Source organism: Prionailurus bengalensis, chromosome B3 (genome assembly GCF_016509475.1).
Source record: "Prionailurus bengalensis isolate Pbe53 chromosome B3, Fcat_Pben_1.1_paternal_pri, whole genome shotgun sequence".
In the NCBI taxonomy this organism is placed as follows: Eukaryota; Metazoa; Chordata; class Mammalia; order Carnivora; family Felidae; genus Prionailurus; species Prionailurus bengalensis.
In genome coordinates, this window is record NC_057355.1 from 63,120,749 (window position 1) to 63,130,050 (window position 9,302).

At 55.4% G+C, this 9,302-nt stretch overlaps 1 protein-coding gene across 1 annotated transcript in view; it reads right to left on the reverse strand.

Annotated features, from left to right (window-relative positions):
- The window catches only part of PAK6 (p21 (RAC1) activated kinase 6), a 36,884-nt gene extending 33,407 nt beyond the window's left edge, over positions 1-3,477 (reverse strand). The window contains exons 1-2 of the mRNA XM_043555678.1: positions 2,755-3,477; positions 1,933-2,014 (exon numbers count right to left, since the gene is read on the reverse strand). The gene's annotated coding sequence lies outside the window, so the exon portion shown is untranslated. The remainder of the gene's footprint in view (positions 1-1,932; positions 2,015-2,754) is intronic.
- Between the last annotated feature and the right edge of the window lie 5,825 nt (positions 3,478-9,302).

Sequence of the window (9,302 nt, forward strand, 5' to 3'; positions counted from 1 at the left end):
AAAAGACAAATTCCCCTTTATCTCACATCCCCCACATCTCACCGTAGCCCCGAGAGGGCCCTGAGGCAGAGCTCAGAAGGGGACAGACAGCTTCCAGTCAGTCTGCTCACCTTGGGCAGCAGGGCCAGCTGGGCTTCAGGAAGTTGAGAGCTCTTTCTGCTTCTAAAGCTTCCATTTTCCATGCTCCCTTCCAAACTGTTGGCTAGCCTACCTCTTTGAGGGGCAGGCGGCAGAATGCCCGTTTATGAGGTTTGCAGTACTGCCCACGTCGGGAACTGCTCCTGAATCCTGGGCCTTCCCACTTACGGTGTGGAGAAAATCCTATGGGGAGGGCTCTGCTTTCAGGCCACAAGACAGTTTCCCACAAGTCCCCCCTACCTTCTGCACCCAGGAAACAGTGCGTTATAGGCATCTCTGGGACTGTTTGCGTACAGAACACAGTCCCTCAGAGTCTCCACCTTCTCCCTGCCCCGCCCTCCCATATAGGTGGGCAGGTTTAAGAAAGCCAGCCCTCCAGAGCCCTTCCTGAGCCTAAAACCCAGGCTGCCGTTTCCTCTCCTGCTTCCTACGCCTCGCCTTTATCCTCTGCTCCCTCCTAGCCCAGCCAGCTGCCACTCTGCCAGCCTGCTGTTTGGCACTCCACAGCCTCTGGGTACTGGCTGCTGCTCAGCTCTGCATACATTCGAGACCCCTAGGCTTGGAGTCACCTTTTGTAAGGAGGCAATACCCCCACAGCTGGGCTATCTTCTTCTTACTGGAGCCAGGTATGGGGATTAATGGAATGGGAGAAACTTCTGGGTTCATCCCAACTCTAGTCCCACGTGCTCCTCTAGGACAGAGGGCATTCTTGGTCATCCTTGGGAATTGTGCTGAGTGGGCTTTGCTGTGGCTAGAGACCTCAGACCTGCATGCACCTTCCCTGTACCTGGCACATCCCAGAGAGGTCAGCTCACCAAGAATCAGTCCGTCTTTGGGGGACTGGAAGGTCTATGGAGCCCCCACACTCCCACCTTGCGGCCATTATCAGGGTGCACGGAGTTTTCCACCCCAATCAGTTGCTTCCAGAAGCTTTGCCCCTAAGTTCCAATGCCTTCCTGATTAGACACCCTTGCCAGTAGGGTTCCCAGGCTTGCCACTCCTAGGCTGCAGAGGGGACCCCTTGCTTGGCCCAAAGGCCTTATTCTGAGCCAGATGTGCTTTTGTGGGGGCCGAGTCCGGCGGCCCTAACCAGTTCCCACCAGAACTGGCTTAGGGGAAGACCGCAAGCAGGTCCCTCCAACCTCGGTGCGTGACACCAGGGAAAGAAGAAGCTGCATATGCGGTATTAGCCTTGCTTCTTGGTGGGGCCCTAGCACTTTAAACCCCAAGTGCACTGGGCCTGACCTCCGAGAGCCAACCAGGTCATTAACCCTGCAGCAGAGGCGGGGAGCCTGAGGCCTGTGAGAAGGGATGGTGCTCAGCCAGGCAGCCCCCTGTACCTGACCTGACTCCAAAGTTTCAGAGTCAGCATCTCTGCCAGATCAAGCTCTGCAGAAGGGTGTGACTGGGAGCTGGGTCCCAGCGATACTCCATAAATACTTGTGGGCCGAACAGGTGAGCAGAGTGTCCCAGGTGTGGTGGGGTGAGAGGGGCCTTCCCGAGGGCCATCCTGGTGGCACCACACTACCCCGGCCCAGCAAGAGGAGGAGGTAAAGGCAGAAACAGCAGAAACAAGCGTCTCTTCCTATGGCCAGGAAGCCATAGGAAATCAGCTTGCGCCGGGCTGTTTCAAAATCAGTCTGCAAAGGGAGCGGCAGGTCCGCTGGGGCGCGGGGCTACCGATCCTAGCAGCCGGCAGCTGCCGCCCCTGTCCCAGGTGGTGGGCAGCCCGACACTTGGGCTCCCCAGCCCCGCCCGGGAAGCCCGAACCCACAGCGGCAGCAGGGACCTTACCGTGGCCGCTCCTCGGGGCCGCTGGGCCTCAAGCTCCTCACTGCAGGCTGGTGCTTGTCTGGAGCCCAGGAAGCGGCACTCCCTTCAGGCAAAAAAAGAGAAAAAGGAAAAGAAGAAGAAAACCTCAGCGCTTTTCTTGCCTAGCCGCTTCTCCTGAAGGCTCCTGGATGGTGTCGTCCTGCCTCTGTGGGCACACAGCCTCCTCCCTCTGGCAGCTTACTCACCGGTGTGCCCGTGAGGCTGCCAGCTGTATGGGGGAGGCGGGGGGAGGTGGCCCACGCCCCTCTGCCTGACACACCGGAGCATGCTCTGTGGGGGTCTGGCCTAGGCCGCGGGTGGCCCCCAGCTGGGTCCGGAACGCAGGGAAGCCATGTCCTGGCCGGTCCCTATGGGCTCAGCAGAGCACACCCATCGGTGCTAACTGGCGCCGTGTGGTCGAGTGACAGAATTCCTTGATAGGAGGCTGTCTCCTTAGGACCCGGGGCTGTCACAAGAGGGGGCAGCCAGTGCGCTGTCTGACCCCCTGGCAGGTTGGATTCCATCCTCGGGCTACCCCTCTGGACCATTCCCTACCTTGAAGTCCTCCCGTGTCTCTGTCTTGTGGACTCAGAGAGGGCCTGGGTGTGTCTGAGCTGGAGGTGCTCCTCATCCTGGGTACAGCCAGGCGCTTGGTGTCCCTTTTCCGCAGCACCCGTCTCGGGGCCTGGGTGGGCCCAGCATCAGGATGAACTGCTGCCAAGTCCTGCTCTCTGTCCCCAGCAGGGGGACGACACACATGCTCTCACACACACGTGGGGCCACACCCAGCACAGAGCCACCTACCTGCCCCGGCCAGCCTAAGCCAATCCAGCCTTGCTCTCCAAATGCCACTCTGACCCTAGAAGCCACTCATGAACAGCAATATCCTGTGAGAGGTGAGTTCAAAGCCGGCCCAGGAGGACTCCAGTTAGCACGGACCAGTCTCCCCTTCTCTCCCGACACCTCCAGAGGACACAGCAGCCTGATCACCATATCTGTTATTGCACTTTGCCGGCCAGCATCTCTCTCTCGGAACCTCGGGCCCCCACAGCATCTTCCATATCCTTGGGGGACGGCAGCAGATTCCTGATAGGTCCCATCTTCCTCGCAGCCCAAGGTAGAGAGGGGAGAACTAGAAGGGGCGGGACTCAGGTGCAGCTCCAAGTTTCCAGCTCCCAAAATAATCAGATGCAAAAGGGAAGGAAGAAATCTCCGGGCCAGCAGGTGACTCAGTGCCAGTGGGCCGGCTTAGTCACCTGGATGGCTGCTCCCAGCTCCTGGCACATCAGCCAGGGAGCAGTGCCCTCCCCCATCTGCTGTCGACAACAGGGCTGTCAAAGGGAGCGTGGCCTTGGCCGAGGAGCGCCAGCTGGCCTGAGGCTGCCTGGCAGGCTGCACGGGCAGCGAGCTCCGGCCTCCTTCCCAGCCGCAGCACGCCCCTCCTCCACCACGCACCCAGGCTCACTTTGGGATTTCTCCATTAAATCCTCAGGCAGCGACCTGCTCGTTTGGGGCGCTGAGCTGCTCCAACGTTGCTTGGCAATTTTGATATCGTCGGGGGTTGCTATGGGGAGGAGGGTGATGTCATTGACACAAAAAACCCACTGAATTTACAAATCAGCTGGGGCTGGAGCTATTTATAAAAACACGTTTTTTCCTGCCTTCCTTTACTGAGGGGGAGGGAAGGGAAGGGCTGCCTGCCAGCCTCAGTGGAAGCCTCCCCCAGCCCCGCAGAAGCCAGACCCTCCCACCCAGGCTCCCCACGCCACAGAACTGGCCGACCTGGCCACAACTGGGCCGAACTCCCCTTTCAGGGTCTCAGCTGGTTTTGCTGTGAAGGGCGGGGAGAGCGGCATACAATGGGTGGGTGATGGGCAGGGTGGGCGCCAGCTCCTGGGTTGGCAGGGGCCGAAGCCAGTCACTCAGCTGGACCCTTGAGGAACAGGGTCGTGTGCATGTAAGCAGCCTGAGCTCCTCTGGGTGCCTGCAGGCCAGCACCTCTGAGTACACCAGGTGGAGCCCAGCCCTCCTGGCTTGGCCCCCTGCTCCTCTCTTACCACACTCGCTGAAACACCATCCTCTCCGTGGCTTTGACCTGGACATGCTTCCCCAGACCCCACATCTGGCTGCCCTGCTGCAGGTGCCACCCCCGCCCCCCCCCATAGCCACCTCCTGCTCTGAGCGCCCAGTTGCTGACAGTCAGAAGGAGATGCTCTCCTTGGCTCTTCTCACTCCTGGCCCCTTAGAGCCAAGGTGACACTAAGCTGCTTACATTATTTTTGAGAACTCTTTCATAAATCTTCCATAGTGAAGCAATGTGGTGTCTGGTTAAAAGCCCAGGTTCTGGGTTTTCACAGTCCTGAGGTCACCTCCCAGCTCTGCTGTTCATCATCCGAGTGACCTTTGGCGTGTTATTTAATCAGCTGAACTCAATTTTCTCATCCATAGACTGGGGATGATTTCACCTGCCTCACAGGGTGTGGGAATTAAATGAACAGAGCTCCTGGCATAGGGACTGCTCATAAACATGAAATCTTTTCCTCCACCTTCGTGACTGTGTTTTTGCTGTTCACCCTTATCCACCCACCAAATGGTGGCGGGTTAAGCTTCCAAAACCATGACCCCCAGTCACCTCCTGGGCTAAGGTCTGAAGCTGAACACGTAGACATGTTGATTGAACTGCACTGTATTGGACCTCATGGCATGAAGCATAAAAATTTCGGTTAGTCAGGTCCTCCAACTACCAGCTACGGAACCCACCCCAGCTCCATCCTGAGCAGGAAAGGAACTCTTTGATGGCTGTCAGGTAACTAACACCCAGCACTGATGAGAAGTCTGGAGAATCAAGTCCAGGGCAGAAGCCAGCACTTGAGGCATCAGGATTGACTCTGTAGTCTCCATACTCCCCTGAACCTGGGTACAGGGTGCCCCGACTGCACTCTCCACCTAGCGCACCTCTGGCTCAGGTCACGGGCAGAGGGGAGGGAGGCTGGGCTTGGACGGTGCTTCTGTTACCACACGTGATGTGGGGAAGAAAACTAGGATGCTATTACTGAAGGAAAGGGGAATGGGTGCCAGAGGCCAAAACCCAGCTGATGTTCGAGGCAGCATCTTTGCTGTTTTTTTCTATTCATCTCCAATTCCTGAGCGTGATAATCAGGGAGCGTTGACTCTTTTACTCTTCCTGTCCATAGGCTTCTGAAAACTGATGGGTCTGCGCCAACTGAGACCTGTTCCTCTACTCTGTCATGTTGCATGACTCCTTGATTTGGCGAGACTATCTGCAAACTTAGATCTGTTCCTTTCGTAGGTTGTAGAAGGGGAAGGAGGGACGTGCCAGCCATTGGAAGAAACCCTGCAAAGCTGGACTGCCTGTTGCAGGGCACAGGTGGGCGGATGTCCAGTTGTTCCTGGGCCAGTGGGTCTGCCCTGTGCCCTTCTTTATCCCGGCAGGGCCACCTCTCTGTTAGTCCCAGTGGGCCGTGAGCTGCTCCGGGGCAGGAAACCCAGCGTGGTGCTTGGCACATGGTAAATGCTTCTGTTAACTTTGTTGAATGAACGAACATCTGAAGAGGCTCTGTGCTCCAGCCATCCTTACTTAGAACGCGGTGAATCGTGGAGCTGAAAGGGACTCTAGAATCACCAGCCCTGCCCCCACTTCTACAGGTGCGAAGACTTGCAGCCCAGAGAGGCTGAGTGACTCAGCACAGCCGCAGGGGAGACGAGAGGCAGTCAGGACTGGAACTCCGCTTTCCCTCCTCACAGGCCTGGATTGTTCCCTTTGCCGCCCACACAGGCCTGTTCTAGCTCAAGCCCTGAGTGTGTGACGTATCTGTGGTTCAAAGGCAGTGGCGGTGCTCTCACCAGGGGCGTTCCTGCCGTTGAATCTCCGCTCCCTGAGAGCTGTGGCCGATATGGATCTGCCAAGACGATGGCCTTATAATTTCTCAAGAAAAGTTTTTCACTTTATTCTTTTGTTCTCGAAGGTGGAGATATGCTCACAGCCTCAAAAGTAACTTGCCTCAACTGTGCTATTCTGGTTCCGTCAGCTTCAGCTGGGATTACCGCTTACATCGACCGTGTCCCACTGACCATATGGTTTCAGCAAATCACCGCGGCTCGGAAAGGCCACGTAACAGTGAAGTCCTAACGTTTTTATGAACCAATGCGTCCTGGGTTTTCCCAAAGATTAAAACATTTCAGAAACCAAGCCTAGGGCTCTAGTGTGTGGTAAATATTCCTTTTGACAGGCAAATTTTTCTAGAAACTTAGGTTCTCCCTCACACTTCCTGCCTCCCCTTCGTGCTGCGTGTACACAGGGTGTTTTACGAAGACCTTCCTAATGGCTGTGCAGGCCTGTCTCCACCTGCCTACACTTGTCAACACCTCTACTGTAGGGCCAGGAAGGGAGGGACAAATTCTTCCCACTTCCAGCCCCTACCCGGAAAGGAAGGGCTTGCGTTAATGAGCAAGTGCTGTCGCTGGAGGCCCGTGTATGTATCCTGCACTCCAGGACTGGCACTACCTTAGAGGGGCCCCTAAGCCTCAGGCCTCCAAGAGAACCAGACCAGAGGCAGAGGCCCACCTGCAAGAGGTTTTCCCAAATGGTCCTGCATGGCAGGTGGGGTGCCTGGGAAGCAGAGGTTTCCAAGATACCCGCCCGTCCTCCAGGGTGTTGGTAGCAAAGGGGAGGTCAAATCCTGGGGGTCCTCGGTGGGAAGGAAGCCTCAGGGCTTTGTCAGATAGGGATGCTCTGGGTCCCTTTTGTGCCCACTTCTCTGGCCCTGCTCCTCTGTCATCCTGTGTGGGTGGGAGCGGGGGCGTAGGGGAAACCCAGGATAAGGAGGTGCCCTGGGGGCTGGGCAAGGTATGTAACGGATCGCTGGCAGGGGAATTTTCTCCATGCTCCTGGGAGTAGGAATGCGGGCTGGCCTGCAGATTAGGGAATTTCTCTAGGAACTCTTCCTCAACAAAAGCAAAGGGGAGAAGCCCAGGTGGAGTTACTGTTGCTGCTGGCTAACAGCCTTGCCTGACCCTGACCCTTGGCCCAATGCTGCCTAAAAGAGAAGAGAGAATGATGAGGCCTTCCAATAGCCCGGTCTGGACTGCAGAACCTACCCGGATACCAATGGGCAGGGGAGTAGGGAGGAGGCCAAGGGACCATAATGCAGTCTGAGGGAAGACTAGGAGGATTCCCTGAGAAACTGGGTTAGCATTCCCCACGCCTCCGTCCCTACAGTGCCCCTGCCTCTGGGTCCACCGGGGGAGTCAAGAAGAGAGGGAGACAGACCCAGAGAAGAGGCCTGGGTCAGCAGATGGCCTGAGAGGGCAGAAGGCAGATACCGTTTTGTATGGTCTTCCCTTCTTGCCATTATGCCCTGTCACAACGCACTAGGAGACACGGGAGAGGGAAGGACAGATCAGGATCTCAAAAGGATTAGGAGTGACCCTGGCTAGGGACTCTGCTGTTGTCCTGCAGGAGTTTCCCTCAGGAGAAACAGGATGAGCCTTTCCTGGGAGCAGCCTCTATGAGAGGGGCTGGCCCACCTCGGTCAGAAACCAGCTGGGACCTCTCTTGAGACACAGCCCAAAAGAAAAGCTTTGTCGGAGTGAAATAGGCCCCCCTCCCCTCTGGCCACAGGGCCTTAGAAGTGAGTTGAGCTGGTTCCAGCGGCCGGGGCGGGGTCAGGGGATTGACCCGGAGGAGTTAACCACAATGTGAAGGCCAGCTCAGAAACCGGTCAGAGCTACGAACTGCATAGCCCCAAGTATGGGACTGGCGTTATCCTGTCTCCAGCAGAAGATGTGACTGGCCTTTGTCATCCTAGCCCCGTCCACTAGGAGCAGAGCCTTTGTGATGCACCACAGCTTCTGCATGAGCAAGGGCTTAGTGATAACTCTGGCACCCAGGTGACACAAAGCAGCAAAAGGACATGTGTGGAGGAGGGTTCCCATTGTCTCTATAACGTGGCCAAAAGCTCATTTTCTTGGGCACAATCTGTTGTCTGTGCCCCGTGCTAAAATAAACCCTTCCTAGCCATGTATCAGCTCATTCCACCCTCACAGCATTCTAATTCATGAACCCATCCAACCAAGATCTATTGCGTACCTGCTAGGTGCAAAGCTCTGTGCTAGGTACTGAGGGTAACGCAGGGAACAAGACAAGTAGCGGTCCTCACAATGCTTACACTCTAGGTAGGAACTATCCTCCCATTTCAGAGATGAGAAAACTCAGGCCTCCTGAACTTAACTTACTTGCTCAGGTCACTAAGTGACAGGGCAGGGCTTTGAACTCAGGCAATCTGTTCCAGAGTCCAGGATGCTATTTTGCTACCAAATGCTTCCTTTTTTCTTCCCAACACCACCCACGTGGCAGACACTATCGTTTGCCTCTCTGAATCCATCCCCCTTTTTACTTGCTGGAAGAAACTGAATTTATACGGATGTACACTTTTACACCTGTGTGCTCAGGGAAGGGCCCCTTCCCAGGCCCAGCCCCAGGAGTGAATCGTGATTAGTTTGAACCAATCTTCCTAATTCCCTCCTTTTGCTAGGGATTAGTTTAGGCCCCAGGTACGCCCCTTATAGATGACAATCTTATTAAGAAACAAGAAGGGAGATTTGCTGGGAGGGTTCTTGGGCAAAGTTTTCCTGTGCTGCTCCAAGTTGTTGATCCTGGAACTGTGGTAGCTAACTGGTTCCGTAAGGTGACCAGCCTGAGGACAAAAACCAACATGCTGAAGATGGCGGAAAAGCAACTTGGGTCCTCTATGAATTGCTGAGCTCCAGCGCTTGTTGTTACGGGAGATAACAGACACTCACCCCTCACGAAATTTTGGATTGTTTCTTCCTGACTTGTAGCCGAAAACTACCAGATATAAACTGGCTCCGATCCCTGCCATGCCAGGACCCCCCGGCCTAGGCTGGCCCTCACTTCCTCTGAATGTCTTAAAACACATATTCTCCACTCCTTTGACTCTTGGTTGTTTACTTGGAGATGTCCTTTGACTTATCCGTGTATCTCTTGGCTTTTAACCTGTAATATCCCGTTTCTGTAACTAACTTATAAACTCCCTGAAGGGAGCTAAGCGTCCTTCCGTCCCTTTATGCCCTTCGTGTACCGGTCATTAATACAGAACACTGGCAGAGCTTAATAATATTTCTTGGCTAATCTTCTTTGACACATTCCAAGAGATTATTTGCTGCCCTAGAGGAGTAAATGAACACGTTTCAACAAAGAGTAAAACAGGCGTCAGCAGGTTGCAGCTGGAGGCCTGAGTGAATAAGAATGTCAGGAGTCTCCAGTCTCCGACGTGGCTTAGACTCCACAATGGATCACAGTAGCTCCAGCT